The 9,254-nt window shown below is 41.1% G+C and overlaps 1 protein-coding gene across 4 annotated transcripts in view; it reads right to left on the reverse strand.

Annotated features, from left to right (window-relative positions):
* The window catches only part of MAPK8 (mitogen-activated protein kinase 8), a 153,526-nt gene extending 144,293 nt beyond the window's left edge, over positions 1 to 9,233 (reverse strand). Inside the window, exon 1 of one of the 4 annotated variants that reach the window (XM_029609636.1) lies at positions 8,997 to 9,233. The gene's annotated coding sequence lies outside the window, so the exon portion shown is untranslated. Of the gene's footprint in view, positions 1 to 8,842; positions 8,866 to 8,996 lie in introns of those variants that run through there. The other 3 variants (XM_029609632.1, XM_029609637.1, XM_029609633.1) reach the window with 3 other exon arrangements.
* Positions 9,234 to 9,254: the final 21 nt, after the last annotated feature.

Below are 9,254 nucleotides of genomic sequence, written 5' to 3' on the forward strand. Positions count from 1 at the left end.
CTACATTGGTTACCCATCTCCTTCCGCTCACAATACAAAACCCTCACCATCCTTCACAATTCTCTACACAAACATAATCATACCTGGCTCGACGAAATGCCTCGTTACCGTTCATCCGACCGACCCACAAGAACAACCCATGCAGGTACTCTACACACCCCGTCCCTAAAGGCAGCACATTCTACCCACACCAGAGAGAGAGCCTTCTCTGTTGCTGCCCCCACCCTCTGGAACACCCTCCCCACCCTCCTACGCCAAGAGACATCCCTGCAAACTTTCAAGAAAGGAGTCAAAACATGGCTTTTCCGACAGGCCTATCCCGACACAAACCAAACCTAATCTCTCCCCAGCCCCCTCTGTTCGAACTTTCCCCACACCTTCCTATGCTTCCCCCCGCACCACCCATGGATACTCTAGAAGAAACATCATTCCCCCTACGGCTTAATTTTATTTTTGATCATGATCGGTCAATGTGTCCTTATTGTAAGGAATAGTATTTTGTTCTAAGGTTACATCGTTATAACTTTACTTTTATTTTATTCATTGTACATTGTTCTTGTTATAATGTTTCAGTGTATCACCCACTTGAGTTCTTTGTAAACCGGCATGATGTGCTGCACGAATGTCGGTAAATAAAAGTTAATAAATAAAATAAAAATAAAAAATAAATAAATAAGACAAAATTGCTCAAAATCTCTTTTGAGCAGTGTCTCAATTCTTCTATTTTGCAGGTCCTTGAGGGCCACGTCCCCTCTGACCCGGATAATTTTTTTTGAGACCGCAGTTACCGCTGAATCTACTTTGGGTAGAGACAGGAGATTTTCCTTACCTACCTGTTCCATCACATATAGCCTATCCATGTTCTACTATACAGGCTAGCCTCCAGGAACATCCACTCTGCTCTAATTAGGTCCTGAAAGCAAACAGGATAGGGAATGCCTTTGCTGGTTTCTTAAATTCTTGTAAGAATAGGGTTGCTCTTAGGCTTTGATTCCTTAGGCTGCTCCTCAGTAAGTCTTAGAACCTGAGAGACACTAGAAATAAGGGTTCCCAGCTCCTCTGCCCTAAATAGTCTCACTATCGAATCATCTTGCTCTGGGCCTTTATATACTCCTCCTTCCTGGAAGTCTATTTGGGAGTCCCCTGCATCTTCCGAGGCCTGCTTCTGTGATATTCTAGGCCTTTCCCCTTTTCGGTATCCAGCTTTCGCTTTTTACCTGCAAGGGGTCTTACCTCCAGGGACTTCGTGGAGGGGCTGATCGCCCGAGCCAACCTGCCTTTCATTTGGCAAGATGCTTTGTGCATCATAAGGACAAACTCAGTGGAGAAATTGTTTTAACTCCCCTTCGGGTGAATTCTCCAGCTGGCCTCCTGCCTCCTCTGATACTGCAGGTGAATGGCTGGGTGCCTATCCTGTAGTGTTCCCCTTCTCCAATATTACTGAAAACTCTCAGCTTGAGAAGGGATTTGGTGCCAATGGACCTTCGCCACCCCTCCCCCTCCACCGTGACTTCTTTTGCAGCACTGTTACAATTGCAGCAAAAAGTTTCCTGCAATGTTGGGAATGATCCTCACACCACAGCCAAGGCACTTCCTCTGCCTATCCATGCTGGCTCATTGATGGGCTTACCTTTCAGTAGGGGGTGGTTTTGGGGAGACGTCAGGCCAGGTCTGCAGTCTAAGGCTTTCAGGCCTACCTACTGATGTCACACTTACACCAGGTTTCTTTTTTTTCCTTTCGGTTCTCAGGGGAAATGCAAGGTCATCTGCCTGATTGTCCTAGTGGGAAGAAAAGCAGCCCTAACAGCACTGTTGTTCTAAGGAGGGTCCCCTGGCCCGGCCCTGGTGCACTTTAGGGAAATTGATCTCAGGGAGGCTCTTGCCCTCGCTACTTCCTCCTCGTCTTCTAGACCAGCTACACCTACTATCTGTTGTAGGAAGAGAACTACTGACTCCTTCCCTGCTGAATCAACCTATATAGGAGGAACATCAGAGGAGAAGTTGGGAACCCACTGTGAAGACTGGTCTGGCAGGATGAAGAGGAACAGGAGTAATATGTCGTCTTAAAGGGGTGCCAGTAACTACTTATGCCACTACGTTTTGTAACAGTTGGAGAGACTGAAAAGTCACCTGAAGTAAACTAAGGCATAAGGTGTTACAATAGTCCAGTGGTAAGACAATGAGTGTGAATTATGTATTTTAAATCAATCAATCAATCTCTCCCAAAAAGGGACGCAGCCTCCGCCGCAAAAGTAGTTTATAGAAAGCACTTTTCACTACCTTGCTAACATGAGGGCGAAGAGACATTGTAACCATTATTCTCCAATTGCTCTTTTGTCTAGATATTTTAATTTCAATTCTGTTGACTGCCAAAGAACTAGGCATTTAAGTAATCTGGAATGTTGCTAGATACAAGACTTCAGTTTTTTCAATATTTAAAATCAATTTATGGTTTGATAACCACGATTTCAAGAAAAAACATTAATTCAGAAATTCTAGAAAGTGACTAATCATTGGAACTAATGGGAACAACAAACTGGATGTCTACATATAAATAGCGGCCAACATCCAAATAAGCTAAGACCTAACAGATAATTACAGCAAACATTAAAATAGGTTGCTGAATGCGCTGAGCCCTGCGGGATGCCCAAGCTTAGTGGAAAAACCTGAGGACTCAGAGCCAAGGTAGAAGACGTTCTGAGTTCGTTGATGCAAAAAGAGACGAAAACCACTCAAACAGTGCCACAAAGCTCAATTTTTCTCACCCATTTCAGCAGCATGGAATGATCCACCATATCAAAGGCAGCTGTTAGATCAAGAAGAACCCTGAGCCACTATCGAACCCCCGCTGGAAGACCTTGAGAAGAGAGAGCAAAAGTGTCTCGATATTGTGGCCCACTCTAAATCCATATTGATATGGATCCAGTATAGACCGCTCATCTAGAAAACTTTGAAGTTGACTTAATACTGATTTCTCATGGACTTTTGCCCAAAAGAGGGAGGTTAGAAATGTTTTAATGACTGAGCAGACCACAGCAGCTTTGAAATCTCAGATATATGCCCTTCCTTTTGATTTACAAGTGTAAGAAACAGATTAATTAAGCAAATAAACTAAACTAAAACTAAATGTCTACACAACTGATAATTTTACATTTAAGGCACCCCCGTGACATGACAGCTTACTTGCATGTGGAGATTATTCCCATACTGTGGAAACACACTCAGCAGAAGAGTTTCTGAGAGCCAATACAACTGACTTGCACCTTATCTTTTAATATACCCCTTGAGTTTGTAACCTTGTATGTATTATACTGGGGAACATCTTATATGTTTGATGATGTGATGTGTTCTTCTGTGTCCTTTTTCATCTCTGCATGCAGGCGGCACATAAGGTTCCATGGTATACATAACCTGGGACCCAGCATGAGGAAGTGGAGTATTCGCCCGAATCAGACCCTGGGAAGAGGTGGCAGAATGAGACAGCCAGGCAGAGTAGATTCCACTGGGCTGAAGACTGATCCCTCACCACCAGTAAACTCTTCCCCTCACCTTCCTGCGTACTGCTGATCTCAACTGCCAGGAGGAGTAAAAGAGCGGCAGTGACTTCAGCCATGCCCTCCTTAACCTCTTACTAACTGATGGTTTGAACTGCATGACAGTTCAAAGTGCTAATCAGGCCCAGGAAGCAGAGGAGGAGGATCCAGCCCAAGGAAACACCACTTAACTCTTTCTGCCAACCCAAATCAGCGGTAGTACGCTGTATGAGTTGGCGGTGCATGTGCATGCGAGTGATTGTAGGTGGGAGCACTTTCAAGTAGGATCGGGGGGGGGGGGGAATATTACAGTGGGTAAAGAACATCTTCAGAAATTGTTTGTATCGCATGGATACACCTTTCCAGTCTTTTTATTATGACATATAAGAAACTAAGGTATGGATCCAAGATGGCCACGTAGTGCAAACACTAGAAGTGGAGGATTCTGAATACCTGCGAGAAAATTTCCTTCCTTTCATGGATTATGCCACACACTGCTAGGAAAAGACAGGCTAAGGAGAGAGCTGACCCTGGAGCAACTCTGGATCCCGTACAGACTGGACCGGACCGATGGACCTACATGTCATTTGAGGAGGGCAAAAATTGGCAGATGAGCCACTGTGGGGAGGAACTCTAGCGATGGAGTTGAGTTTCTACCCGGGCTCAGACATCTCGTTGTCACCGACTGTAAGAAAGCCGCCTGTGAATCTAGCAACGCACAGAGACCCGGATGTGGAAGAGGTCAATGGGCTTGCCGGAGTTGCAAGCAGACGGAACAGCCTTCCAAGGAACCTGCCTCCGGGAGAGAAATGAGATGATGCCGCCAAGGAAACGGGCAGTGAAGACGTCAGCAACACAATCCGAAGAGAATATGAGATGACTAGACAAGGAGAACCTGCTTTGAGTAAGACTATGCCAATTTTCCATATGACTAAACTTGCTCAGATAACCATGGACTCTTTGTGGGAGGCTATAGAGGGATTGGGTAAACATTTATCTGGACAAAAGTATATTCGCGCAAAAATCACAGGAACAAGATACTCACATATCAACACTAGAGAATTTGATGGTTAGTTTGTCAAGTCAAACTGTAGAAATAAAGAATGCTTTAGAAGTGAATAAAAACCTGCAAGAAGCTATTGTAAAGGATAATATGAATTTGAATGTGAAGTTGGAAAATTTAGAGAATGTTTTGAAGGGGAGAAACTTGAGATTTGTTAATTTCCCCCAACTACCTCTCGTTTCTCCCAAAGAAATGTATAAGCGTTACATGAAAGAAGTGTTAAAAATTGCAGATGAAAATATACCGCCTGTTACACAGCTATTTTATATACCATATATAAAACGAAAGAAGCTTTGAGTAGTAGCCCTAGGGAGGAAATAAGAAAGGGAGAGGAAGAAGGAAAAAAATGGAACCTGTCCTTGATGTTTCTGCATTATTGGAAATTTCAGATTCTGAACAGGCTAAACCGGCTACGATGATAGTAAGCTTTGCACTGGAACCAGATAGGGATTGGGTGCTTAAGTTGTATTTTAAAAACAGAATGCTGAAATTTCTAAAAATGCAAATTAGAATTTTTCCTGACATTGCGAAGGCTATGCAGAAGAAGAGAAGGCAATTTTTGTTACTTAGGCCATTGGCCTTACAATTAGGAGCATCCTTTTTGTTAAAATTCCCTTGTCGCTGTCAACTTAGTTATAGGGGTAATAAGTATCTGCTTTTTATACCATATCAATTGACACAATTTCTTTCTAGTAAAAGAGAGGAGCAGGAAAAAGAGAAAGGGGAGATAGTGTCCGGAACATAAAATTCTCTAGACTCAGATTGTGTGTATCCCTTACTAGAAGTTTATGCCAAACTGCTAGCAATTGCATACGGTTTTTCCTTAATTTTTGTGATTGTACATTGCATAAATTCTAAGAATTGGATCCCAATATTCAGGACTTATGTTTGAAGTTATAATAATTTGTTACCTATAAGCTAAGTTGAAAAACTGTTTAGTTTGTACTGTTTCAATGACTTCAACATTCTGCGTCAAGTTATTATTCTTGATGTATATTTGAATAATGTATAAATTAAAAAAAAAAAAAAAGAAAGAAAGAAACTAAGGTATGACTATGTCAACAGTCAGTCAGGAACTAGAACAAACTGCCAGTGGGCAATAAGTCAACATACAGAGTGAAATTTACAAAATATTTTGAAATCATGTTATCAATCAGAGTGTGGAAAAATATTTAGAATACAGATGCTATCCAAAAATGTGTTTTCCTTATTTTATGCTTGCTCACGTTTTGGCTATTTTTGCTTATTTTTTCTGCTCTTTCCCTTTTCTCCTCCCTCCAGGCACTATTCCCACCTCTTCCACCTTCTTTCTATTCCAGCTTCCAGACACTTTTCATCCTTTCCCCTCTCTCCAAGCATTCTCCCACTTAACCCATTGCCCTACCACCAGTCTCTCTCTTTCTAGGTAGCCTAAAAGCAAGGGGCAGCCCAAGACCCAGCAGCAACAGCCACATCTCCCCCTCAGGTATGCACACACCCGGCAAAAAAGTCTCTCTGCCTAGACCTCACTGGCAGCACTGACTCTTCCTAGTCCAGTGGCAGGTGCAAAGTTTTAGGCATATTGGTGGCAGAAACATTTACAACCCTAGATGAAGACCCTAATGCATTGCTTCACAACAAAAGATCTCACTGAAATCATTAACCAGAGGATGAAAAAAATCTTACAGAAGCAAACCTCAATACAACCTAATAAATAGTCACCTATCTGGATTTAAAGGACAATCCATTTTCAACCATAAGCAATATTATTCCTTTCACTATAAGATATCTTTTGAAAAATCCAGCTGACCTTCACTTCCTCACCATTTCACTATGCTTTTGTGACATAAACATAGTAAGACCATAAGATATGCCATACTGGGTCAAACCAAGGATCCATCAAGCCCAGTATCCGGTCTCCAACAGTGGCCAATCCAAGTCACAAATACCTGGCAAGTACTCAAACATTAAAATCCCCATACTAATGCTGGAAACAAGCAGTGGCTATTCCCTACTGATTAACACCAGTTTACAGACTTCTCCTCCAGAAACTTAACCAAACCTATTTTTTTTAAACCCAGCTACACTAACAGCCTTAACTACATTCTCTGGTAATGAATTCCAGAGCTTAATTGTGCACTGAATTAAAAAGATTTTCCTTTAGTTTTAAATGTGCTACTTACTAAATTTCATGGAGTACCCACTAGTCCTTGTGAAACAGTTATTTACTCTTTTGGATAATACATTTACCCATTCAAGTTCTTTCATGATTTTGTAGACCTCTATCATATCCCACCTCAGCCGTCTCTTCTCAAAGCTGAATAGCCCTAACCTCTTTAACCTTTCCTTATAGGGGAGCCATTCCATGCCCTTTATCATATTGGTCACCCTTCTCTGTACTTTCTCCAGTGCAACTATATCTTTTTTTAAGATGTGGCGACCAGAACTGCACACAGTATTCAAGGAGTGGTCTAACCATAGAGCGATACAAATAGATTATGACATCCTTCATTTTATTTACCATTCCATTCCTAATTCCTAACATTCTGTTTGCTTTTTTGACAACCACAGCACACTAAGCCAACAATTTCAATGTAATATATTCCATGAGGCCCAGATCTTTTTCCTGGGTGGTAACTCCTAAAATGGAACCTAACATCGTGTAGATACAGCATGGGTTATTTTTCCTTATATGCATCGCCTTGCACTTGTCCACATTATATTTCATCTGCCATTTGGATGCCCAATCTTCCAGTCTCACAAGGTCCTCCTGCAATTTATCACAATTTCGTTGTGATTTAACTACTCTGAATAATTGTGTTGCATCTGCAAATATGATCATGTTTCGTACATCTTTCCAGATCATTTATAAATATATATTAAAAAGCACAGGTCCAAGTACAGATTCCTGAGGCACTCCATTGTTTACCTTTTTCCCACTGTGAAAAAAAGACTATTTAATCCTACTCTGTTTCCTGTCTTTTAAACAGTTTGCAATCCACAAAAACATCTCATCCTATACAATGACTTTTTAGTTTTCTTAGAAGCCTCTCATGAATGACTTTGTCAAATGCCTTCTGAAAATCCAAATACAAACACATGGATCCAGGAATAAAATTAGCATATCCTAGATTTTAGCATAACAGCAATTTTTAATCCAAGCAAAACCTCAGAAAACAGACAGGGCCCAAGGCTTAACTTAATCAGGATTAAAAAAACAATCTCTTGGATGTAATGCTTCTTAAATCTTTAATTACATATCCCTTTCACTATTCCAGCTCTGTGGGGAATTTACCAGCTTTTCCATCATTATGCCTTTGAAATGCATATCCACAGGAGTGATGCCTTTGGATGTTTCTCTTGCATACAGAACCATTAATTCACGGTTTTGTTTTCTATCCTGCTACCTGCTTTTATTTTTTTCTATTATGCTGGGGACAGGATTACAGATTAACTTTCCATTCAGTTCATATACAGCCTATAAAAAACAGAGACTGACATCACATTAAATATATTTAAATTATAATAAATTAAGACTATAGAAACGTACAACATTAATACTGTAAACATGATATGGAAGACATCTATAATGGGGGGGGGGGGGGGGGAAGAATCCTGACATAAACAGCAAAGTAGTGTTTAAAAAATGAGAGCTTGTATGAAAGTGCATCCTCACCTAAACCACAGATTATATTTAGATAACTGAATAAATTAACACATAAAGAACACTTCAAAATAATATACACTCTGTCTCATAACATTATTTACATCACACTTGTATTAAATATTATTGTTGAGAAAATTCATCTCTTCCCTAAAAGCTTTAAACATACTCAAAGCCTTATGAGCAAGTTGCTTTACAATTTCTGGGGGAGGGGGAGGGAGAAGAGCCAAGTGACCATTCCAACAGCAGCTGCACAGAGAAGTGTTGACAGCAATAGCAGAATCCACTCCAATAATATGAGGTACAGAGTTTTCCAAAAACATCTCTACTATAGTTTGCAATGCTCCCACGCTCCTCTTCCACACTAAAGATTATTTATAAAGAACTCGTCTTCAAAGTGTTTGCACAATCCTGATTTTCTGGTTCATATAGTAAATTCTACAGAAAAATGGGAGCAGAGAGACTATGCATCTTTTAAAATTGATTTATTCTTTGTAATTGAGAGGGCAATGTTGGAATATTGATGTGGTGTGACTACAGTACACTAGACATCCCAAGTCACTCTGCCAGTAAGCAAAATCAATCAGTCATTACAATGCCAACCTGCTACAACACAGCCCCATCTTTCGCCGACAGTAATTCTACAGACTGCACTGGGAAGTTTATCCCAGAAACCTCTCAGCCCACTGGTCTTAGAGGAGTCATCCTCCTTTGTCTGATTTAAAACAGCATCTTATGTTTGTGCGACAATAATTACCTTTTCACTCCCTTTCTTCTTTCAGCTGCTTCCTGTATATATATATATTAAAGCCCAGTCCTGCTACTTAAAACATTAAAAAAAAACCAAGAAGGAAAAGCACCGTTTCCGCAGCTGACCATGGCAGCTGGGGAGCCAGGCTCCGGGGCCGCTAATAATTAGCGCCGCGAACCCAGCTGGCTTTGCAGGGTAGCGCATCCACTTCCTGTTTCCTCCGGCAGCGCGAGGCGGAAGAAGATAGGCGGTGCAACGTAGCGT

Source organism: Rhinatrema bivittatum, chromosome 7 (assembly GCF_901001135.1).
Source record: "Rhinatrema bivittatum chromosome 7, aRhiBiv1.1, whole genome shotgun sequence".
In the NCBI taxonomy this organism is placed as follows: Eukaryota; Metazoa; Chordata; class Amphibia; order Gymnophiona; family Rhinatrematidae; genus Rhinatrema; species Rhinatrema bivittatum.